Here is a 25,889-nt window from a genome sequence, read left to right on the forward strand (position 1 = left end):
GCCTTCATAAGAATTTTCATTCTTATCTCTTGTCATGGATTCTTCCTCAATACGCATATGCTTTTGTATTTGTTCCAAGGAAAAATTTTCAGAACTATGAAGAATCCTTTTCCGGTAACTTTTCCACGTAGATGGCAATTTTGCAATGATTGCACCCACTTGAAAGGATTCCGGTAACTCGATGTCAACAGCCCTCATTTTGTTAACAATAACTTGCAGTTCATGTACTTGAGGCAACAATGGTTTATCATCAAGAAATTTAAAATCAATGTACTTTGAAATTAAAAATTTCTTTGTACCTTCTTCTTCCGCTTTATACTTGTTTTCTAATGCTTGCCATATTTTCTTAGCAGATGTGGTGTTTGTGTAGAGATCGTAAAGACGATCGGACAAAGCATTTAAAATATGACCGCGACACATCAAATCATCTTCTTGCCTTTTCTCTCTTTTAGCCCTTAGTTCTTTATCTTCTCCATCGGTAGGTGCTGGAATTTCTTCCAAATTTGGATCCAGAATATAGAAGATCTTCATTGCTGTAAGTAGAAATTTAAGCTTGTCTTGCCATCTCGTAAAATTCGTACCATCAAACCTATCAAGTTTGACCATGTCTTGATTCATAAACTTCAATGTTGCCATGTTTGTTCCACTCTCCATCTTCATGAATTTCAGATTGCAACAAAATATAGTTTTTAGATTGTTGAGAAAATACTTGTAGAGAGCGATCCCGAAAACCGACGAACAAATAATCAAATGATCGAAGACTTGAAACACGTAGGAATACGTTTTCCTAAAAACTATATTTGTCCCTTCTCAATGTTACTTAAGGAATCTGACAAATAGTTTTTGGGATATGACAAGCCTTTGCAATATTTCTACAAGTAACAATAGAAAATATCTAGAACTTGGAATTGTGTATTGAGTTGAAATAATGGGTTTCAAAATAGGTTGTCATTCTTGTATTGTTTTCACAATCACATGCATTATTTGTAGTCACCGAGAAGCCACCTCCAAAAGCCACAATGAATTGATGACATCTCTTCCAAAAAATTACATGCCAAAAGACACGTTGTTTGATTTTAAAAAAAACTGAAAATTACAAACTGCATGTGGCAGTTATGAAATCAAGATTTTATCTTTTTATCTTATTTAATTATATTGAACAAATTATAACATTTACATTTGTTGTTGGGTCTCTCTTCCATTCTCCACCTGATTGTGCTGTGCTCATTCCCCTTAAAATTTCCGCTCGCTCCTTCATCCTGCCGGTTCAGAGCTACAAAGCGTTGATAGGTGCGTGCTCTTTTGCGTGTTTTTTTGATTTTGCGGTTCTCCATGTGCTTTTCCCTTTCTGTAAGCTATGTTAATCGCGTTGGGGAGGTTGGGGAGTGTCGTTCGGCACCCCGATTGCCTTAGTTTGACATTGAATTCACTGTTTTTTGTTGGGGTCTCTCTTTTTTTTTTTGGTGCCCGAGCGGAGAGCCCTTGATTTTTCTTTCTTACAGATTACGTGCGTGCTCCCCTCAAATCTGTTTGGCCTTGTTATTCTTCATTTTTTCTCCCTTCCTCGCAAGTATAGTAATGGTGTTGGGAAGTTTCATCCAGCCCCCGTCTGCCTTATTCTGGTGTTGCTTCTCCCGTGTCTTGTTAGAAGTCCCTCGTTTTCTCCTTGTTTGAGCGAAGGCCCCTTGGTTTTTCCTTCTCAGCCTTTTGTTGTTTAATTGAGCTACTAAAGAAAATAATTTTATAAATCTTTGCCTAGATAATAAAAGGTTTTTGGAAATTCCTTTGGGTTGATTTGTTTCTCACTCTCTATTACCTATTACGTGCTTGGTTTTATTTTTTGTTTGCCCTTATTTTGGGTGTGTGGATGGCCATATTGATTGATTTTGGTGATTTTCTAGGACATTTGCTTTTGTCTTTATGATGCTCTATGTTCCTTGCCCCCGATATCTTTTCCTAGGTTACTTTGCTTTTATTTTTTCCCCTTTAGCATTGTTTCAATATGTATTGGTGGGTTTGTTTCAACCTGGCCGTGCAGGAACTGCCTCCACGGGTAATGAACGGCCCAGATCACTCCACATGAGTGATCTGGGCCCACCTCCATGTAAAAAAAAAAAATTGACTCAGAAAAATCTGAGCCATTGGATCGACCCTTGCGGGCAGTGCCCGCAGGGGTGGGGTCGAGTGAACCGTATTGGTGCCCTATGTTTCATTTGTTAATATCTTGCTTAGACAACAGCTTTTCGGATTTTGCCCTGCTTTTGAAAGGGTTTTGATCTAGCTGTTGGTCTAAATAAAATGGCGTTTGGTTTGTTCGAAACAACAAATCATTTTAACTATTTTATTAACTTCTCTTTTGCACCAAGAAATCGTATAGCCTTTTTCTGTTTTGCAAGGATAAAACATCATGTTTCTCAAACAAATTGTTGTTTTAGTTGTAAAAAATGAGTTGATGTTAAATCTAGGCAAAACCTTAGAGGCTCGGTTTTGTTGAATATTCACAATTTTCAAAGCTATACAGAGTTATCTAAACATCAACAAGTACCTCGCTTTATTAAGTTCTATTATTTTGGTTTATCCACTGAGCTTGACAGTGCTGATTTGCTTCCACAAAGATTGGTTTGACTTGCAATTAATAAGAAGAATCAACATATTAAAACTATGGCGAGCTTGTCCTTGCGCACTCCATACAGGTTCGGCCTTTATTTACAATTTTATTAGTTTACCATTTAGTGTTCTTGTTTTTTTTAGTATATACTTCTTTTATTTTTTTTTTATTTTCATTGCCGTAGGCAAATTTTAACTATTAGCTTTTGTGATGTCAAACTATAGGTTATAGCTCGTTTTTGTGTGCTTACTTTCTTTTAAAGAATGTGACATATCCAGCTTTGCTTAAAAATTTCGTAGACCAGGAAACCAAGTAATATTAAGATTAGCATTTTGATCTACTTGATCTAATAAAATAACAACGATGGCACGACAAAGAAAAGACAATGACAATGCAATAGAAACCAACAAGATTAAGAATACTCGCAAACGAAAATATGCTTGCTTGGAAGATGGTAGGTTGCAAAAAAACATGCGTCGAAAACAAAAACGTAAAACATGTGCTTTACAAAGGCTTGATGTAAAAAAAAATAAAGCTGATCCATTGATGGACATAGCGAGTACTCCAGATGTGCTGCCTAATATGGTGGATTGTAAATTTTGTGGTGCAACGCGCATATATGCTGAACCACCAACATTTTGTTGTTCGTTAGGAGAAATAAATCTTTTCCCTTCAGAAATGCCTTCTGATTTATGATATAGTACAACTGTATGTTGGTAATGCTGATGATGCAAAAGAGTTCAACACATGTATTCGTAGTTACAATAAAATGTTTGCCTTCACATCAATGGGAGTACATTGTGATACTTCTTTTGCTAAAAAGAATGCTGGAATTTATATGTTCCGTGTAAAAGCTCAACTTTATCATTTTATTGGCCAATTAATACCGTCAGACAACCCAAAAAATCTACAACTATATTTCTTTGATACTGAACATGAACTATCTAACCGCCTGTGCATTAGTCCAAAGGGTAACGAAAATCTTAAACAAAAAATAATTTATATCTTATCAAAAGCCCCAATTAGAAATTTTTTTCGAGGTCTGAATAGCGTTGACAAATTAGACGAATATAAAATTGCTTTGCAAGCTGACCCTGCTACTGATCGACGAGTTTTTAACAAACCTACCATGTCTCATATTACTGGCATATGGTTAGAATCTAGCGATGAAAATCAAAATACATGATAACATATTCAAGTATATCCAAAAAACAGCAGCCCCCAGATAATAAAACACTACTTCGGTAGTTATGATCCTTTGCAATACTTTTTTATATTCGCAAATGGAGAATCTGGTTGGCATCGAAATATTAAAAGATTAGATAAAAAACAAAAACAAAAATGTATCATAGACAAACTTGTGACGGTGAAAGAATCAATTGCATAGAAAATTCTGCAAGTGCAGATTTTTTTATAAACACCGAAATTCAAGGTAATTTTCATTTAAAAATAAAATTGTATTATATTATAAATAAAATATTTTACAATTAGAAATCTCTTTTCTTTGTGTAGTTTCGAAAAAAAGCAGCACAAAAAGGTCAACGGTCTCGTGTCGTGAGTACAACTGTTACAAGTTGCAAATAAGAAAAAATGACAAGTCTTTCTTACCACATATTGGTAGGTTTTTGCAACAATATATAGTGGAGATGTATATTAAAATTGAAACATCAAGATAATAATTTTTTAGGATTCCAAGCATGCAAAATCGTTTGCGAAATGAGGCCTATAATGGGTTACTAGATAACATTACACAAGGGGTTTGAGATAGGCTCTGATGTTGGAAAACATGTAATATTACCTACGTCATTCATTGGAGGTCCTAGAGATATGCGTAAAATATACATGGATTCTATTGCGTTAGTTCAACGTTATGGGAAGCCTGACATCTTTTTGACTATAACTTCGAATCCGAATTGGCCTGAAAATCTCTTTGCCTTCCATCTGATGAAGACTTGATTTGATCTCTAGGATTTTCTATGCGAAGCTTCAAGTTTTAAGAGAAGAACTATTCAAGAAAAATATCTTTGGGCATATTATTGCCTACACTAGCGTGATAGAATTCCAAAAAAGAGGCTTACCCCGTGCCCATTTCCTACTTATTTTTAATTAAGCTTAAAAAATGTTTCATCCTAAGGCATTCGACAAAATTGTTTGTGCATAAGTACGCGATGTATAAAATGAACCATATTTGTTTTCAATCGTGGTCAAACATATGATGCATGGTCCATGTGGTTTGCTTAATCCAACGTGTCCTTGCATGAACAAGAACTCTTGTAAATATAATTATCCTAAAGAATACTCAGAAAACACTAAATATGGAACGAATTCATACCCAATATATCGTTGTTGTGCTGACAAGCGTGTTATTACTATAAGGAGTTCGCAACTTGACAATCGTTGGGTTCCTTACAATCCATATTTGCTTGCTAAATTTAATTGTCATATTAATGTTGAAATATGTTCAACACTTCAAGCAATAAAATATATCTAGAAATATATATACAAGGGGCATGACAAGATTTTGTATACATTACTTGGAGATGAACAAGATCACATTATTGATGAAGCAAAAAAATTCCAATCTGCAAGATGGATCTCACCTCCTGAATCCATCTGGCGCATTTTCGGATTTGATCTGAACCATGTACATCCAGCTGTAATATGCTTGCCAGTGCATTTTGAAAATGAACAAGCTGTGACATTTGCTGCTAATCAAGTGTTGTACAGTATTGTTAACAACCCAATATTTAAGAAAACTATGTTAAAACAATTTTTCCATATGAACAAATACAATAGTTACGCTCAAAGCCTAAATTGTTTGTATGTTGTGTTGAGTTTTCTGAATCTTTTACTTGGCACAATGATTTCAAAGAGTGGGAACCACGTAGGAAAAAAGAGGTCATAGGTCGAATTTTTACTTTTCGACCCTCGGATTGTGAAAAGTTTTATTTAAAGTTGTTGCCGATGCATGTCAGAAAACCAACTTCTTTTAAATCACCGAGAACGATAAATGAGGTGACTTTTACAACATTCAGAGACGCAGCACTGACATTAGGTTTAATAAAAAGTGATAATATTGCTGAAATGTGTATTGAAGAAGCTGCTTGTTATTTAATGCCTCATGATTTGCGATAATTATTTGCTACTGTCCTCGTTTTTTGTTGCCCAAAAATTCTCTTTCAGCTATGGTTAAAATTCCAAGATTTCCTTTCTGAAGATTTTGCTCAGAATAAAGATTTTTCTCCAAAAATGATTAGTCAAAAGGTTTTAGACATGGTTGAAAACTACCTTCATTCCATTGCAAAAAAATTGGAAGACTTCTTTCATACAGACAAAGATGTAAACTTAGATATTAATGATAGATTGACAAAAGATTTACAAACTGAGCGTTATATTTATATACAGGTAGAAGATCTTTTGGCTGTTGAATAATTAAATATAGAACAAAAAAATGATTATGATCAAATATTATATTATGTTCGTAATGATTTGCCAAGTGCATTCTTTATTGACGGTCCTGGAGGTACTGTAAAAACTTTTTTATATAGAGCACTTTTTGCTACAATTCGATCAAATAGTGATATAGCAATTGCGACTGCAACTTCAGGAGTTGCAGCATCTTTGCTTCCAGGAGGCCGCACTTCCCATTCGAGATTTAAAATTGCTTTAGAGGAAAACAATATCAAATCATGTAACATTAGTAAACAAAGCACATTAGCGTCTTTAATAAAACTAACAAAACTCATTATTTGGGATGAGGCTATGATGACTAGGTGTGATGTTATTGAAAAGTTCAACGAGATGTTACAAGACATAATAGATTCAAATTTACTGTTTGGCGGAAAAATTGTTGTTTTCGGTGGAGATTTTCGCCAAACATTACCCGTTATCTTAAAAAGTATGAAAGAAAATATCAGACTTTTCAATTGTCATGTCACCGTTGTGGAACCAGTTCAATAAAATAAAACTCCAAAAAAACATGCACGCATTGTCTTATTCTATCTTGTCATCTTGGCTGCTGAAAATTGGTGATGACCTTGAAAATACTAAGGAAAATAATTAAATCCAAATCCTATCTCAAATTAATATTCCATTTGCAGATGATATTACTTCTTTGAATACATTAATAGACATGGTTTTCCCAGACATTAATGCCTCAAATTTGGATTTCTCTTCATTTGTAAAACTCGCAATACTTACAACAAGAAACAAATTTGTTCATGAAACAAATGATGTTCTTATTTACAAAATTTCCTGGCGAAGAAACAACGTACTATAGTTGTGATGAAAACACAAGTGATTGTGTTATACCAGATCCAGAAGCTTTATTCCACTGTTTAACTCTTCAAGGGCTTCCTCCACACAAGCTAACTTTGAAAATAAATTCGCCAATCATATTGTTACGAAATATCAATCCAACCGAAGGACTTTGTAATGCACACTTTTACTTTTAAGGGCTTTACGCAAACGTTATTTATGCTGAAATTTCAGTAGGTACACATGCAGGAAAACTTGTATTTATTCCTCGAATAACATTAGAATTCCACATGACGATTTTTCATCTATTCCATTTAAAAGAAAGCAATTTCCAATTCGTTTATGTTATGCATTGACAATTAACAAAGCACAAATAAAAACTTTAGATTTTGTTGGTATCTATTTAAAAGAACCAGTTTTCTCAGATGGACAACTTTATGACGCATTATCAAGATCTAAGAATATAGATCAAGTAAAATTTTTTATTAAACCATCAACACAATTAGTTCAAAGTATTAGCTACACAAAAAACGTAGTACACCGTGAGGTTTTGGACGTTGCACATCCTTATTGACAGGTAAATTCTTATTTTGTTTATTTTATTAATATGAAAATCACTACGTATAAAATTATATTAAATATTGACATACATACATTGTAAAGTTTGTTAAGATAGATTTAATAATTTTGTTAAAAAAATTGTATGCTCCCAACTACACAATTTAATTTTAGAATTATCTTTGAAAACATGTAGCTTTAATTACAAACTTGAGGGGATTTAAAAAACTTTGACTCATACTTACGTGTGAATCTTACCCAGCCCATGAGCTGTAATAATTTTTATTATTTGTCCATACGCTACTTGAAATTTCATATATCAGTGTGTTAATTATTTATGAACATTATTTGTCTTTTCTGTTCACATTTAGGTCATTAGAAGACAAATGTACATCCCCTTGCAAATCTAAAACCAGATTTCCGCAACTGGGTTGTCAAAGTATTGGTCTATGAAAAAACTCCGATCCGTTTTCTGAAATGGGGAAGACAACAAAAACTTGTTTTTGTTGACAAAAAGGTAAAATGCAGTGTTTTTCTTCAATGACATTTCAGTCTGGAATTGCTTTTTATTTTACCTGTTTATTTCCATAGAATGGAAGCATGCATGGCATAATCTATGACCAAGATGTTGAGCAATTAGACATGCTACTTAAGTTATACAAAACATACTACATTAGGAATGCCAAAATTAAAGAAATAATGAGCAATGCACCAATTCTCGCATCTGCTAGACATTAGTTTCTTATTTTAACTGTTGATAGAGTAAACTTTAGTGATAAAAAAACAGAAAATAATAATGTATATTTAAGTTGTGATGAAATTGTAATTTAGAAGGTATTGAATGTATCCGTCATTCTGATCTTGTAAGCAGTTCTATACATGAATGGGGATTTGGAAAATTAGTAACAAATTTAGAGTCATTTAATAAAAAAATTGTTTGACATTTGATAGTATTCTTTAAGTATTTTTCCTAGATTTTTTTTACCAACATATTTTGCTAAGTTTGAAATGTTAAATATGTAAACTGCATGAAAAAAAAGAAGGGACAGTATATACTTGATATATTGAGCGCTAGCATCTGTTATTTGAGTCATCATTGTCGACATCATGGATATCCTCATCTATGGATTGGCGTGGTGAGGTGTACTGGAGTGGATGCTGGGGTGGCCAGAGTGGTGGTGGAGGGAAGGATGTATCTGATGAAGTGTTTGGTGGAATGCGTTGTGTAAGGGTTGATGTAAAGTTAACAATATAAGTAATGAATGTGATTGTTGATTGCCTGTGCTCTGATGTCTTGTTCTATTTTTGTTATTCGGTCTCCTAGACTTACTCTGCTCAATGCCGGTAGTCGTGGTCCTCGGCGGTCTTTGGCACGTTGATTGTATGCTGCTCTTTCTTGGCGTCTTATGTTTTCTACTAGTCCATGAGTTAGACTAACACGATATACAATGATTGGTGCTTTTGCTTTTAAAATTTGCTCATCTGAAACCCATGTTACACCGGCACGATGGCACATCTCAGTCACAATATGTGGACAAGGGAGACCAGTAGTGATGAGACTTGTACTTGTACGCATTATTGAACCATGAACGATTTTACCTAAATCCACTGATTTACCTGTTATAGCATGTACCAAAGCAACTTTTTCTCTTGTATTTTTTGTTCGATGCGTTGAAGGTAGTATTTTCGCAAGAATGAACGACGCCCAACAATTTGGGTCACTAAGCATCTTAGATTTTCTTAATGTGACTGGGATTCCCTGATTTGTTCGCCATTCTGCTCCATGTACACATAAGTCTTTTATCATCACATTATAATCTAGATTTCCATCTATGTATCGAGTATATTCATCATCGTCGAGAATTGGTCGATTGTAAACCATGTTTATGGCAGTTGAGTCAAATGCTACCATTTTGCCTCGGGCCAACTTGATGACCTTCATGCTTCACACATAAGTTTGCGTAAAACTCACGAACGATCAAAATTACAGCGTCTACTGGTGATTTGGCCAATTCTACCCATCTTCGTTTTACAATCTCTTCCACTAAACATTAATCAGGGCTGGACATGTCTATTCCTATTTCTTTAATACACTACAAGAAAAACAACATTCAACAACGCACATACGACAACAGTTTTTACTAAAACCGTTGTCTTATGCTTTTTAACAATGGTTTTAGTGAAAACCGTTGTCGTATGTGCGTTTATTAAGCAAAAGGCAACTGTTTTATAAATTAGCGACGATTTGGCTTAAATCCATCGCTAAAATTAGCGACGGTTAAAACATGCGACAGTTTTCCTTAAAACCGTCGCTATATACAGTCGCATGTTTTAGAAAAACCGTCGCTAATTTAAAAAATGCTTTAGCGACGATTTTAAGCCAAACCGTCGTTATTTTTAAATAGCTAAACCGTCGCTAAATATGGGTTCTTTGTCCAAAAAACACGTTAATCAAGAAAACCATTGTCGATTGTCAAAAAAACACGCTAAAAAAACGCTCAAAGACAACGGTTTTATAGAACCGTTGTCATTGACCCTAAAAACCGTTGTTTTTGACCCCCAAAGGACAACGATTTTTATAAAACCGTTGTATTTTACGACAATGGTTTTCACTAAAATCGTTTTTAAAAAGCATACGACAACTGTTTTAGTAAAAATCGTTGTCGTAGGTGCGTTGTTGAATGTTGTTTTTCTTGTAGTGTATTAAAGAAGAGGAATAGACATGTCCAGCCCTGATTAATGTTTAGTGGAAGAGATTGTAAAACGAAGAAGGGTAGAATTGGCCAAATCAACAGTAAACGCTGTAATTTAGATCGTTCATGAGTTTTACGCTAACTTACGTGTGAAGCATGAAGGTCATCAAGTTTTGGTCCGAGTCAAAATGGTAGCATTTGACTCAACTACCGTAAACATGGTTTACAATCTACCAATTCTCGACGAAGATGAATATACTCAATTCATAGCTAGAAATCTAGATTATACTGTGATGATAAAAAATTACTTATGTGTACATGGAGCAGAATGACGAACAAATCAGGAAATCCCAGTCACATTAAAAAAATTTGAGATGCATAGTGACCCAAATAGTTGGGCATTATTCATTCTTGCGAAAATACTTACTACCTTCGACGCATCAAACAGAAATTACAAGAGACAAAGTTGCTTTGGTACATGCTATAACAATAGGTAAATCAGTGGATTTAGGTAAATCATTCTTGGTTCAATAATGCGTACAAGTACAAGTCTCATCACTACTGGTATCCCTTGTCCGTATATTGTGACTGAGCTGTGCCATCGTGCTGGTGTAACATGAGGTTCAGATGAGCAAATTTTAATTTTAAAAGCAAAAAAGCACCAATCATTGTATATCATGTTATTCTATTCCATGGACTAGCAGAAAACATCAGACGCCAAGAAAGAGCAGCATACAATCAACGTGCCAAAGACCGCCGAGGACCACGACTACCGGCATTGAGCAAAGTATGTCTAGGAGACCGAATAACAAAAATAGAACAAGATATCAGAGCACAATGTGAGGAACTAGCATATCACATGCTATCAACAATCACGTTCATGACTTATATGGTTATTTTTACATCAGCCATTGCACAACGTATTCCACCAAACACTCCAGCAGATACACCATTCCCTCCACCACCACTTTGGGCACCCCGGCATCCACTGCAGTACACCTCACCACGCCAATCCATAGATGAGGATATCCATGATGCCGACAATGATGACTTAAATAACAGCTCCTAGCGCTCAATATATCAAGTATATACCGTCACTTCCTTTTGTTTCAGCAGTTTACATATTTAACATTTCAAACTTGGCAAAATATGTTCCTAAAAAAATCTAGGAAAAATACTTAAGGAATACTATCAAATGCCAAACAATTTTTTTTATTAAATGACTCTAAATCTGTTATTAATTTTCCAAATCCCATTCATGTATACAACTGCTTACAAGATCAGAACTTCTTAATTACAATTTCACCACAATTTAAATATATATTATTATTTTTTTGTTTTTTTAGCATTAAAGTTTACTCTATCAACACTTAAAATAAGAAACTAATGTCTAGCAGATGCGAAAATTGGTGCATTGCTAGTTATTTATTTACTTTTGGCATTCCCAATGTAGTATGTTATGTATAACTGAAGTAGACTGTCTAATTGCTCAACATCTTGGTCATAGATTATGCCCTGAATGCTTCCATTCTATGGAAATAAACAGGTAAAATAAAAAGCAATTCCAGAGTGAAATGTCATTGAAGAAAAAAAACTGCATTTTACCTTTTTGTCAACAAAAACAAGTTTTTGTTGTCTTCCCCATTTCAGAAAACGGATCGGAGTTTTTTCAGAGACCAACACTTTGACAAGCCAGTTGCAGAAATCTGGTTTTAGAATTGCAAGGGATGTACATTTACCTTCTAATGACCTAAATGTGAGGACAAAAGACAAATAATGTGTATAAATATTTAACACACTGATATATGGAATTTCAAGCAGCGTATGGACAAATAATAAAAATTATTACAGCTCATGGGCTTGGTAAGATTCTCATGTAAGTATGAGTCAAAGTTTTTTAAATCCCCTCAAGTCTGTAATTAAAGCTACATGTTTGCATAAAAAGATAATTCTAAAATTAAATTGTGTAGCTGGGAGCATACAATTTTTTTTAACAAAATTAATAAATCTATCATAACAAACTTTACAATGTATGTATGTAAATATTTAATATAACTTTATACGTAGTGATTTTCATATTAATAAAATAAACAAAATAAGAATTTACTTGACAGTAAGGATGTGCAGCGTCCAAAACCTCACGGTGTAATACGTTTTTTGTGTAGCTAATACTTTGAACTAATGGTGTTGATGGTCTAATAAGAATTTTTACTTGATCTATATTCTTAGCTCGTGATAATGTGACATAAAGTTGTCCATGTGAGAAAACTGGTTCTTTTAAATAGATACCAACAAAATCTAAAGTTTGCCCTTGTGCTTTGTTAATTGTCATTGCATAACATAAACGAATTGGAAATTGTTTTCATTTAAATGGAATAGATGAAAAATCGTCATGTGGGGATTCTAATGTTATTCGAGGAATGAATACAGGTTTTCCAGCATGGGTAACTACTGAAATTTCAGCATAAATAATGTTTGCGTTAAAGCCCTTACAAAGTAAACATGTACCATTACAAAGTCCTTCGGTTGGATTGTTATTTCGTAACAATATGATTGGCGAATTTATTTTCAAAGTTAGCTTGTGTGGAGGAAGCCCTTGAGTCGTTAAACAGTCGAATAAAGCTTCTTGATCTGGTACAACACAATCACTTGTGTTTTCATCACAACTATAGTACGTTGTTTCTTCGCCATGAAATTTGTTAATAAGAACATTATTTATTTTGTGGACAAATTCGTTTCTTGTTGTAAGTATGACGTGTTTTACAAATAAAGAGAAAAATCCAAATTTGAAGCATTAATGTCTGGGAAAACCATGTCTATTAATGTAGTCAAAGAAGTAATATCATCGGCAAATGGAATATTAATGTGAGATGGGATTTGGATTTCATTATTTTCATTAGTATTTTCAAGGCCATCACCAATTTTTACCAGCCAAGATGATAAGATAGAATCAGATAATGCGCACATGTTTTTTTGGAGTTTTATTTTATTGAACTGGTTCTACAACGGTGATATGACAATTGAAGAAAAACATATTTTTTAAGATAACTGGTAATGTTTGGCGAAAATCTCCACCGAAAACAACCATTTTCCGCCAAACAGTTCACTAACATCACGCCTAGCCATCATAGCCTCATCCCAAATAATGAGTTTTGTTAGTTTTATTAAAGTCGCTAATATGCTTTGTTTACTAATGCTACATGATTTTATATTGTTTTCCTTTAAATTAATTTTAAATCTCGAATGGGAAGTGCGGTCTCGTAGAAGCAAAGATGCTGCAACTCTTGAAGTTGCGGTCGCAATTGCTATATCACCGTTTGATCGAATTATAGCTAGAAATGCTCTATATAAAAAGGTTTTTCCAATACCTCTAGGACCGTCAATAGAAAAAGCATTTGGAAAATCATTACAAACATAATATAATATTTGATTATAAGCATTTTTTTGTTCTATATTTAATTGTTCAGCAGCCAAAAGATGTGAAGTCCCGAAAATTTTAAGTCCATATGAACCACGTGCGTGCAAGTTATTAAAATCCTTATGTATTTTATTAAATGATTTTAATGCATACTTTCATTTAATTTATGAAATTTATTATTTTAATTATTCATGTTTATTTAATGTATGTTAAAATGTTCTTGAGTTTATGTTTCAGGCGATTATTCGAGGCGGTATCGAGGAAAGGAGACCGGGATGTTTTTTTTTAGTAATTTTAATGGAGACAAATTATTTTAAGATAAGATTTAAGTATTTTAAATGATTTATTTAATTCTTAGTATTTTAAAAGTCTAATTTAATTATTATGTGATATTATAATTTTAAAACTTTTATGGATTAGTAATTTGTGTATTTTATTATTTTTGTAAGCAAAATGATTAGTAAGTTAATTATTAATTTAAAACCTTAACTATAATTACCTAATAATTGACTATTTTCTACACACATGTATTATTCATTTTATTCTTAGTCAAACACATTACCCATTTGTTCTCCTAATGCACACATACACATATTCAAATATTTAATTTAAACTTACACACATACATATACACGTATACTATATATACACATCAAACAAAATATATATTTCAATCCAACTTTTGACTAAGGGAAAGAAATGTTTCTAAAACACTTCCCTATCAATTCTTGTCTCCATTTCCTTCCTTTTTTCCCTTTCCTTTAAACAAGCGTACAATCTCTGAAAATTTCCAGCATCATTTCATTGAGGTTATTTAAAGAAAATCGAGCTACGTTCGTCCCGGATCGTCTATCGCTCCGTCTCCGCTTCGGTATCGTCGTTACGGTATTTTAAATATCAAAAGGCACGTATATTTTGTTCTTGCTGCATCGATCATGTCATAGTATGTGTTGCGTTGTTTTTATGCGTAAAATCCATGTATGATGTGTAGTAGTTTGAGCGGTTATTTGATTAGATCGATTTTGGAGAAAAATTTTTAGATCTAAATCATGTTTTTCTGTTCTTCTTAAAACTGCGAATTTTCGGTCGAGATTTTGAGAAAATTTTTAACAACAAAAACATAGATCTTTTCGATACATTCGATTTGATATAAAATTCGTAATTTTTGGACAAGAAACGAGTGAGTTATGGTCGTTTTTGTGTGACTGCTCAAACCTACGACATAAAGAAAATGATGGTTATCATGTTTTGAAGTTTTTGAGTTGCAGGCTTCGTTGGACATCGTCGGGCTTGTGCTATTGCATTTAGATATGTTATGGGATGTATTTAGGTGTTATTTGGTGGTTCGTTTGGGTCGGGATTGGCTTGGAATGTAATAGAAGTCGTAGGAAGCGAAACGATGTCGAAAAATGAGTTATTGTTGTATTGAAGTTGCTTGTGGATGCTTGGGGACGTTTGGGGTGTTTGTACGGGTTTGAATCAAGGTAATAGCATCCTAGGATGAGTCTTGAGGTGTTGGTTCATTGTTCTTAGGCTTGAGTTGGAAGAAGGAATCATTAAGTTAGTGAATTTCCACGTCCAGAGGCTACACGGACCTCTTTCCGGACCCCGGCACGGAGTCCGTGTCCGTTTTCCTTCAAAAGTACGAAATTCTAGAATCTACCCGGACCTGTACACGGACCCCTACACGGGGTCCGTGTACCCACTATTTAAAAAAAAAATTTAAATTTTTTTTTTATTTCTTTTTTAGGATTTGCTTCGGGGTTCTATATCATGGTTTAGTACGATGGTTAAAAATTTATTTATGTAAAAATATAAGATTTGTTTTGGGGTTTTATGTCATGGTTTAGTACGATGATTAAACGAGGTCAAGTCCGGAGCGAACTAGAATGTCATAAGCTACTTATTCACTTTGGTGGTAAGCTCAAGTACCTACGTCTAAGACATGCAATTCAAGTATTTAAATAATGTTAGTATGTGCAGTAGGGGACCTAAGTGAGATCCAACGAATCCCTCAACACCAAGTAAGTATGTTGATGTGCAAAGAAAATATTTTAAGTTTTTGAGGTATGCTAAATGTCTTGTGACCAAATTATGTTTAGGATTGGAAAGCGTTAAATTATGAACGGGGACCAATCCGCCCGTTAAATTATGAACGGGTTAGATCGAGGTTGGAAAGCGTTAAATTATGAACGGGGACCAACCAGCCCGTTAAATTATGATCGGGGATCTTATGTATGTGGCAGTGGATACGTCCCTGTCAACCCAGTACTGTGATTTGTCTGATCAGATATTTATTATGTTATGGGTCACTTGCTTTGAAACGTCCTCTACGAAAATGATGAAGTTACGTATGTTCAAGTATGTTCAAGTATGCAGTATGTTTATGAAAGTTTATGATGATGGCACGTCAGAGTATGTATGTACGTATGTTCAAAGTCATTATGCAAAGTTCAAAGTTATTATGCAAAGTTCAAGCTATTATTCAAGTTCAAGTTTCAAAGTATGTATGTTCAAGTTTTAAGGTTATTATGAAAGTTTTAAATTTATTATACAAGTTTCAAGTTTATTATGCAAGTTCAAGTTTCAAGTTATGTATGTTCTATTTTTAAGTTGCATGTGATTTTATTATGTAGTACTCGTTATTCCAGTTTATACGTGTTGAGTCTTTAGACTCACTAGACTTGATCGATGCAGGTGAGTATGTTGAGGAGGAGACAGGAGGTGGCGATCAAGGGGCAGGCTTGGACTGAGCGGAAGGTTAAACTCGAGGACCACTATGTTTATGTTTTATGAAAACTTTAAAATATTATGTTTTTATGTTGGATGTGAAAATGATTTGAAATAAGTACTTTGTTGGAAAATATTAGTTGGGAATGTTGATTTTAATATTATTAAGTTAAATGACAAGTGACGACCGTATGAAATTTTATGTTTAAGAAAATTTTTAATTTTTACGCAAATTTTGAAGTAGTAAAAGTACGGTACGTTACAGTTGGTATCAGAGCGGTGTTCTTGTAAAGGGTTATGCCTACTGCCAGTCGCAAGAAGCTCACGAAGTCACACCTCAAGTCTGTAAGTTTTAAAGTCTTTTAAGTAATGAACATCAAGTCATGATTTCAGTATGTGTATGCTTTAAATTCTATTACCTGTATGTTTACATGACATACGTTTCAGAGTATTGAGATTGGATCTTTAAAATTTTTATGTATGTTATGACATGAAATGAGAAAGTAATTAATTTCTTGCATGTTGGTGTGGTGGACTTGGACATGAGTAAGAATTTTACTTTTGGGCGTTTGGAAAAGTTGAAAATGATTTGTCTATTTTAATTTTTGGTTAGTAGTACTGATGTTATACTTGTGGGTCATAAGTTAAACTTGATAATGATGAATGCTTTTGGGACTTGTAGATTTTATAAGAAATTTCTGATGATTCATGGTTGTTAGCTGAGTTTATTCTTTTAGAACTCCATTAAAGGATTAATGGTTTGGGACTACGACGATCTTTAGAAATATAAAGACGTAGAATTTATTTAGGATGCATGTCTTCCAAGTTGGATTTAAGGATTGAATTGCACGAATTGAAAATTTTAAAGACCTAAGTGCAAAGCAATATTTTAAGGGATTATTTTCGAATTTACCAAATTTTGGGATTAAATTTTTAGTTCAAGAATTTTAAGGTTAATGGGGTTAAGTCGAAAAATTTATGGGTATGAAGATGCAAATTTCAAAGAGTTGTAGGGCCAAAAATATAAATTTTGGGAACTTTAAGGGCCAAATTGCAAAGTCCGAAATTTTTGAGGATTAAATACGAACTTTTGAGGAACACTTGGGATTTTAAATATTAATAGAAATGTAAGACATGTTATGGAAATTGATTTTGGGTTTAATAAGCTTAATATTGTCGAACTTTATGTTACGAGAAACTTATAAGATGGAATTAAGAATGCCAACAACTTATGGGTAATTGTGGAATTTTTGAAATTTAGGACAATTGGGTAATTTTTTTAGGAAATTAAGAATTTATGCTACAATTTTAAGAAATTGGGAGAACTAGTTTAGCGGTAAATGAGAATTGAATGGTTTAAATGATAGAAATCTCGGGGATTTAAGCTCGAAGAGATCATTAGAACATTGAAGTATTTGGGTTATAATATTATAAGAAATGGTAATCAAGGGAGTTGTAAGATGAATTGATATTTGGCTAGAAAGTTAGGCGCTAGTGAATTAATGTTGTGGCAAATTAAGAATTTAGAATGATAACGATTTGAGGTAAAGTTGCTCAATTAACTAAGTTATAAGGGTAGACAATGAGTTAGCAAAATTTTTGGGAACTTAAGATTGATGTGTTATAAGTTTTTATCAATGATCTTAACAGCTAGGACTATACTTTTGTTGGAGTTTGATTTTTTGTGAAAGTTGGGTATGATCGATGGTTAGGTTACTCGATAGATGTATGAAAAGATTGAAGTAGACATATGGTCTTGAGAATTTTTTTTTTTAAGTTATTAAGAAAATTGGGAATAAATAAATATGTGTGTGGAATTATATTATCTAAAACTATTTGGATTGCGTAAGTCGAATTTAAAATGTATGAGATATTTGTTAGTACGGAAAAAATTTTTGTGGGTGAAATAAATACAAAAAGGGAATTAGTGGTGTTCAACATAAGTTATCAATCAATGAATATTAAGATTTTTATTGAGTAAGAAATCTAAAAGTTTGACATGGTGGTACTACAAATCACGATGCATTTTATTAATTAATGAATATTGCAATACAAAGTAATGGATAAACAACAATTACAAGTAATCGTAAAAATAAAGAAAAAACATGAGGAGGATATTCTCCGATAAATACAAGAATCGTAAACATAATAACTAAAATAATTTAAAATAACTTTGCAAGAGCCATCTTCTTTTTCTTCGAAAAATTTGATGAAGAATAAGTTTTAGAGAAGAAGAGAAAGTTGGAGTGATTGAATGTATTTGTGAGATGGTATTTATAGAGAGAAAAAAAAAATATAGCCGTTTGTTACCGTTTTATGACCGTTGGTATATGTATGTATTTATATAATTTTATGGTAAAAATATGGTGTATATAATATTAGATATGTTTAAATAATTATGTATATCATATCTCATTATTATAATGAGATGTCATAATTTATTTTGTTTAAAAATCTTATAAGCTTTTATACTTGTCGTATTCCTTACTCGAAATTAAAGGTTGGCAACAATTTTATATTTGGGACGTAATTGTAAATAGCTAAGTTACATAAGCTTAGTATTGTAAGGAAAGAATCGATTCAAGAGTTGTAGGCCAATATTATTATGAGGTAAGATAAGATTTAACTTTTAAGTGTATTGCCGTGGATAGAAGTTGATCAGAAAAATTTTGGTGCTAAGATTTCTTAGGCTAAACTGCATTGATGCTAATGTATTAGTTCGATCAACATTACGAGTATAGTATAAGAAAAGTAAAATACGATAAGCTTGAACCTTCATTTCTAATACTGGGAACATCGAGAAAAGTTAGAAGTCGAGATCATAGTAAAGTAAAAGTAAGTCTCCATAAGTCGTTTTAAGTTGTGAATCGCAACCGAGGTTTTTGGTAGGAAATTTAATTAGGATTGAAGAGAAGTAAGGACAACATAAAACTTGATTTATCAGAATAGCGCAGCGGTAGCGTGGATTTTTGGAATACTAGAATTAAGAATCTAAACTTTTGGATTATTGAGGATTAGCGAATTTCGGGGACGAAATTCAAATTAAGGGGGATAGATTATGAAGTCCCGAAAATTTTAAGTCCATATGAATCACGTGCGTGCAAGTTATTAAAATCCTTATGTATTTTATTAGATGATTTTAATGCATACTTTCATTTAATTTATGAAATTTATTATTTTAATTATTCATGTTTATTTAATGTATGTTAAAATGTTCTTGAGTTTATGTTTCAGGCGATTATTCGAGGCGGTATCGAGGAAAGGAGACCGGGATGTTTTTTTTAGTAATTTTAATGGAGACAAATTATTTTAAGATAAGATTTAAGTATTTTAAATGATTTATTTAATTCTTAGTATTTTAAAAGTCTAATTTAATTATTATGTGATATTATAATTTTAAAACTTTTATGGATTAGTAATTTGTGTATTTTAGTTATTTTTTTAAGCAAAATGATTAGTAAGTTAATTATTAATTTAAAACCTTAACTATAATTACCTAATAATTGACTATTTTCTACACACATGTATTATTCATTTTATTCTTAGTCAAACACATTACCCATTTGTTCTCCTAATGCACACATACACATATTCAAATATTTAATTTAAACTTACACACATACATATACACGTATACTATATATACACATCAAACAAAATATATATTTCAATCCAACTTTTGACTAAGGAAAGAAATGTTTCTAAAACACTTCCCTATCAATTCTTGTCTCCATTTCTTTCCTTTTTTCCCTTTCCTTAAACAAGCGTACAATCTCTGAAAATTTCCAGCATCATTTCATTGAGGTTATTTAAAGAAAATCGAGCTACGTTCGTCCCGGATCGTCTATCGCTCCGTCTCCGCTTCGGTATCGTCGTTACGGTATTTTAAATATCAAAAGGCACGTATATTTTGTTGTTGCTGCATCGATCATGTCATAGTATGTGTTGCGTTGTTTTTATGCGTAAAATCTATGTATGATGTGTAGTAGTTTGAGCGGTTATTTGATTAGATCGATTTTGGAGAAAATTTTTTAGATCTAAATCACGTTTTTCTGTTCTTCTTAAAACTGCGAATTTTCGGTCGAGATTTTGAGAAAACTTTCAACAACAAAAACATAGATCTTTTCGATACATTCGATTTGATATAAAATTCGTAATTTTTGGACAAGAAACGAGTGAGGTATGGTCGTTTTTGTGTGACTGCTCAAACCTACGACATAAAGAAAATGATGGTTATCATGTTTTGAAGTTTTTGAGTTGCAGGCTTCGTTGGGCATCGTCGGGCTTGTGATATTGCATTTAGATATGTTATGGGATGTATTTAGGTGTTATTTGGTGGTTCGTTTGGGTCGGGATTGGCTTGGAATGTAATAGAACTCGTAGGAAGCGAAACGATGTCGAAAAATGAGTTATTGTTGTATTGAAGTTGCTTGTGGATGCTTGGGGACGTTTGGGGTGTTTGTACGGGTTTGAATCAAGGTAATAGCATCCTAGGATGAGTCTTGAGGTGTTGGTTCATTGTTCTTAGGCTTGAGTTGGAAGAAGGAATCATTAAGTTAGTGAATTTCCACGTCCAGAGGCTACACGGACCTCTTTCCGGACCCCGGCACGGAGTCCGTGTCCGTTTTCCTTCAAAAGTACGAAATTCTAGAGTCTACCCGGACCCGTACACGGACCCCTACACGGGGTCCGTGTACCCACTAATTAAAAAAAAATTTTAAAAATTTTTTTTTTTATTTTTTTTTAGGATTTACTTCGGGGTTCTATATCATGGTTTAGTACGATGGTTAAAAATTTATTTATGTAAAAATATAGGATTTGTTTTGGGGTTTTATGTCATGGTTTAGTACGATGATTAAACGAGGTCAAGTCCGGAGCGAACTAGAATGTCATAAGCTAATTATTCACTTTGGTGGTAAGCTCAAGTACCTACGTCTAAGACATGCAATTCAAGTATTTAAATAATGTTAGTATGTGCAGTAGGGGGCCCAAGTGAGATCCAACGAATCCCTCAACACCAAGTAAGTATGTTGACGTGCAAAGAAAATATTTTAAGTTTTTGAGGTATGCTAAATGTCTTGTGACCAAATTATGTTTAGGATTGGAAAGCGTTAAATTATGAACGGGGACCAATCCGCCCGTTAAATTATGAACGGGTTAGATCAAGGTTGGAAAGCGTTAAATTATGGACGGGGACCAACCAGCCCGTTAAATTATGAACGGGGATCTTATGTATGTGGCAGTGGATACGTCCCTGTCAACCCAGTACTGTGGTTTGTCTGATAAGATATTTATTATGTTATGGGTCACTTGCTTTGAAACATCCTCTACGAATATGATGAAGTTACGTATGTTCAAGTATATTCAAGTATGCAGTATGTTTATGAAAGTTTATGATGATGGCACGTCAGAGTATGTATGTACGTATGTTCAAAGTCATTATGCAAAGTTCAAAGTTATTATGCAAAGTTCAAGCTATTATTCAAGTTCAAGTTTCAAAGTATGTATGTTCAAGTTTTAAGGTTATTATGAAAGTTTTAAATTTATTATGCAAGTTTCAAGTTTATTATGCAAGTTCAAGTTTCAAGTTATGTATGTTCTATTTTTAATTTGCATGTGATTTTATTATGTAGTACTCGTTATTCCAGTTTATACGTGTTGAGTCTTTAGACTCACTAGACTTGATCGATGCAGGTGAGTATGTTGAGGAGGAGATAGGAGGTGGCGATCAAGGGGCAGGCTTGGACTGAGCGGAAGGTTAAACCCGAGGACCACTATGTTTATGTTTTATGAAAACTTTAAAATATTATGTTTTTATGTTGGATGTGAGATGATTTGAAATAAGTACTTTGTTGGAAAATATTAGCTGGGAATGTTGATTTTAATATTATTAAGTTAAATGACAAGTGACGACCGTATGAAATTTTATGTTTAAGAAAATTTTTAATTTTTACGCAAATTTTGAAGTAGTAAAAGTACGGTACGTTACAAAAGATCTCCTGTCGGTATATAAATGTCACGTTCAGTTTGTAAATCTTTTGTCAATCTATCGTTAAGATCTAAGCTTACATCTTTGTTTGTATGAAAGAAGTCTTCCAAATTTTTTTCCCACAGAATGAAGGTAGTTGTCAACTATGTCTTAAACCTTGTGACTAATCATCTTTGGAGTAAAATCTTTATTCTGATCAAAATATTTTGAAAGAAAATCTTGGAATTTTAACCATAGCTGAAAGGGATTTTTTGGGAAACAAAAAACGAGGACATTAGCCAATAATTGTCGCAAAGCATGAGGCATTAAATAACAAGCAGCTTCTTCAATACACATTTCAGCAATGTTATCACTCTCTATTAAACCTAATGTTAGTGCTGTCTCTCTGAATGTTGTAAAAGTCACCTCATTTATCGTTCTCAGGATGGATATAAAATCGTCGCTAGGCATTTCGTTGAACTTTTCAATAACATCACGTCTAGCCATCGTAGCCTAATCCCAAATAATGAGTTTTGCTAGTTTTATTAACGTGACTAATGTGATTTATTTACTAATACTACATGATTTGATATTGTTTTCCTCTAAAGTAATTTTAAATCTCGAATGGGAAGTACGGCCTCTTGGAAGCAAAGATGTTGCAACTCTCGAAGTTGCAGTCACAATTGATATATCACCGTTTGATCGAATTGTAGCAAGAATGCTCTATATAAAAATGTTTTTCCAGTACTTTTAGGATCGTCAATAAAGAAAGCACTTGGCAAATCATTACAAACATAATATAATATTTGATTATAAGCATTTTTTTGTTCTATATTTAATTGTTCAACAGCCAAAAGATCTTCTGTCGGTATATAAATGTCACGCTTAGTTTGTAAATCTTTTGTCAATCTATTGTTAGGATCTAAGCTTACATCTTTGTCTGTATGAAAGAAGTCTTCCAATTTTTTTCCCATGGAATGAAGGTAGTTGTTAACTATGTCTAAAACCTTGTGACTAATCATCTTTGGAGTAAAATCTTTATTCTGATCAAAATATTCTGAAAGAAAATCTTGGAATTTTAACCATAAAGGACATTAGCAAATAATTGTCGCAAAGCATGAGGCATTAAATAACAAGCAGCTTCTTCAATACACATTTCAGCAATGTTATCACTTTGTATTAAACCTAATGTCAGTGCTGCTTCTCTGAATGTTGCAAAAGTCGCCTCATTTATCGTTCTCAGGACGGATAGCAAACCGTCTCTAGACATTTCGTTGAACTTTTCAATAACATCATGTCTAGCCATCGTAGCCTCATCCCAAATAATGAGTTTTGCTAGTTTTATTAAAGTCTCTAATGTGCTTTGTTTACTAATGCTACATGGTTTGATATTGTTTTTCTCTAAAAGAATTTTAAATCTCGAATGGGTTGCTAGTTTTATTAAAGTCTCTAATGTGCTTTGTTTACTAATGCTACATGTTTTGATATTGTTTTTGTTGAGGGAAGTGTCTCCCAAATGTAAGGCACGTGAGGTCTCTTCTTTCTGAGATAAGTCAAGGATGGGAAAGGAGTTATTGTTGGTTGCAACAACTCAACCAACCTTGGGGGTCCAACAGTAAAGGAAGGAAACTTACGGTTGGATCAAGGAGAGATATATATTGATCTCTTCATTCTGCATGGGAGAGATATATATATACGAGAGAGAGAAGAGACTTGACTAACATGAGAGAAGAATACTGATAGGAAACACACACGAGAATAGGGACTTGTACAAAGAGAGTTTCTGTGTGATAGTGTGTGCGTGAATTCTTCTGTAATTTCCATTCTTGTATCTTTGCTGTGATAAATAAAAGCAACAGGTTGTTCTCCCGTGGACGTAAGCCGAAAGGCCGAACCACGTAATCTGCGGTGTATTCTAAGCTTTCTTGAATTGCTGCATGTGTGCTAGATATCGAAATCATCTTGAGTAAATTGTTAATTCTGGTTATGCAACAATTGGCGCCGTCTGTGGGAAGCGAAGCCACGACACGATACGAATAACAATCAAGAAGATGGGCTCTACAAAATTTGATATCGAGAAGTTCACAGGGAAGAACGATTTTGGCCTGTGGAGAATCAAAATGCGAGCAATCCTAATACAACAAGGATTGGAGGAAGCATTAAAAGGAACAGAAGCCATGATGGGTGATCCGAAAGAAAAGGTGCAAAATCTTGCAGAGGCACAAAGTGCAATCATTCTCTGTCATGGAGACAAACCCTTGCGTGAGGCCTCCAGGGAAGTATCAGCAGCAGCTATGTGGACCAAACTCGAATCACTCTACATGACTAAATACCTTGCCAACAGGTTGTACATGAAACAAAAGTTATATTCGTTCAAGATCACTGACGAGAAGAACATCTCTGAGCAGATTGATGAATTCATCAAAATCTTGGATGACTTGGAAAATATAGAAGTTAAATTGGAAGGAGAGGACAAGGCACTAATCTTGTTAAACTCTCTTCCAACTTCATATGAAAACTTCAAGGATGCACTTCTCTACGGCAGGGAGCAATCAATCTCATTGGAGGAAGTCCAATCAGCTATAAGGGCCAAAGAACTACAGAAGGGAATGAATTCTCATGGTCATGGGCAGGGAGAAAGTCTAAATACACGAGGGAGACCTGCTAAAAGACAACAAAGGAGGAACACTTCACGATCAAGATCCAAGAGTCAAATCAAATATAGGTGTTTCTTATGTCACAAGGAAGGACACTTCAAAAGGAATTGTCCAGAAAGAAGAAAGAATCATCAAGGAAAAGGCTATGAAGATGGTGAAGCCTCTGTGACATCTGATGGATATGACACGGCAGAGGCATTGGCCATATCAGATCAAGGAACATCAAATGAATGGATTTTAGACTCTGGATGTACATTTCATATGTGTCCCACAAAGTCATGGTTTGAAACTCTCCATGAAACAGATTTGGGAGTGGTCATCCTAGGGAACGACAGATCATGCAAAGTAAAAGGTATAGGCTCCATAAAACTTGGAATGGATGATGGCTCATATAAAATCTTACAGCAAGTAAGATATGTACCAGATCTCAAAAGGAATCTAATTTCCCTAGGTACACTGGAATCAAATGGTTGCTCCTTTAAATCAGAAAATGGAAAATTAAAAGTACTCAAGGGATCATTGGTGATTATGAAGGCTGTAAGGAAGAACTCCCTGTACATCTTGCTGGGGAATACAGTCTTGGGAAAATCAGCCGTGGCAGAAGATAAGACTAATAGAACATGGCTTGGGCATAAAAGGCTAGGCCATGTAAGTGAAAAAGGTCTAATGGAACTATCTAAACAAAAACTACTTTGTGGAGACAACATCAAAGGAATGGAAACTTGTGAATTCTGTATACTAGGGAAAGCAAAGAGAGTGAACTTTGAGCCCGGCAAACATACTACCTCAAGGCCATTCGAGTATGTTCACTCGGACATATGGGGCCCCTCAAGGACAGCCACTCATGCGGGAGGGAGGTATTTTATGTCAATCATAGATGATTACTCCCGAAGGCTTTGGGTATATGTACTCAAAACTAAGAATGAAGCATATTCAAAGTTCAAGGAATGGCTAGTATTGTATGAAAATCAACTGGATACAAAACTAAAGCACCTTCGAA

At 33.8% G+C, this 25,889-nt stretch overlaps 1 long non-coding RNA gene across 1 annotated transcript; it reads left to right on the forward strand.

The window, feature by feature from the left end:
* Nucleotides 1-1,178: 1,178 nt before the first annotated feature.
* LOC140838856 (uncharacterized) lies at nt 1,179-11,307 on the forward strand. The gene is made up of 4 exons (XR_012119667.1): nt 1,179-1,290; nt 2,595-2,693; nt 7,795-7,940; nt 8,015-11,307. It is a non-coding gene; the product is annotated as an uncharacterized lncRNA (long non-coding RNA).
* Nucleotides 11,308-25,889: the final 14,582 nt, after the last annotated feature.

This window comes from Primulina eburnea, chromosome 8 (genome assembly GCF_022965805.1).
Source record: "Primulina eburnea isolate SZY01 chromosome 8, ASM2296580v1, whole genome shotgun sequence".
Taxonomy (NCBI): Eukaryota; Viridiplantae; Streptophyta; class Magnoliopsida; order Lamiales; family Gesneriaceae; genus Primulina; species Primulina eburnea.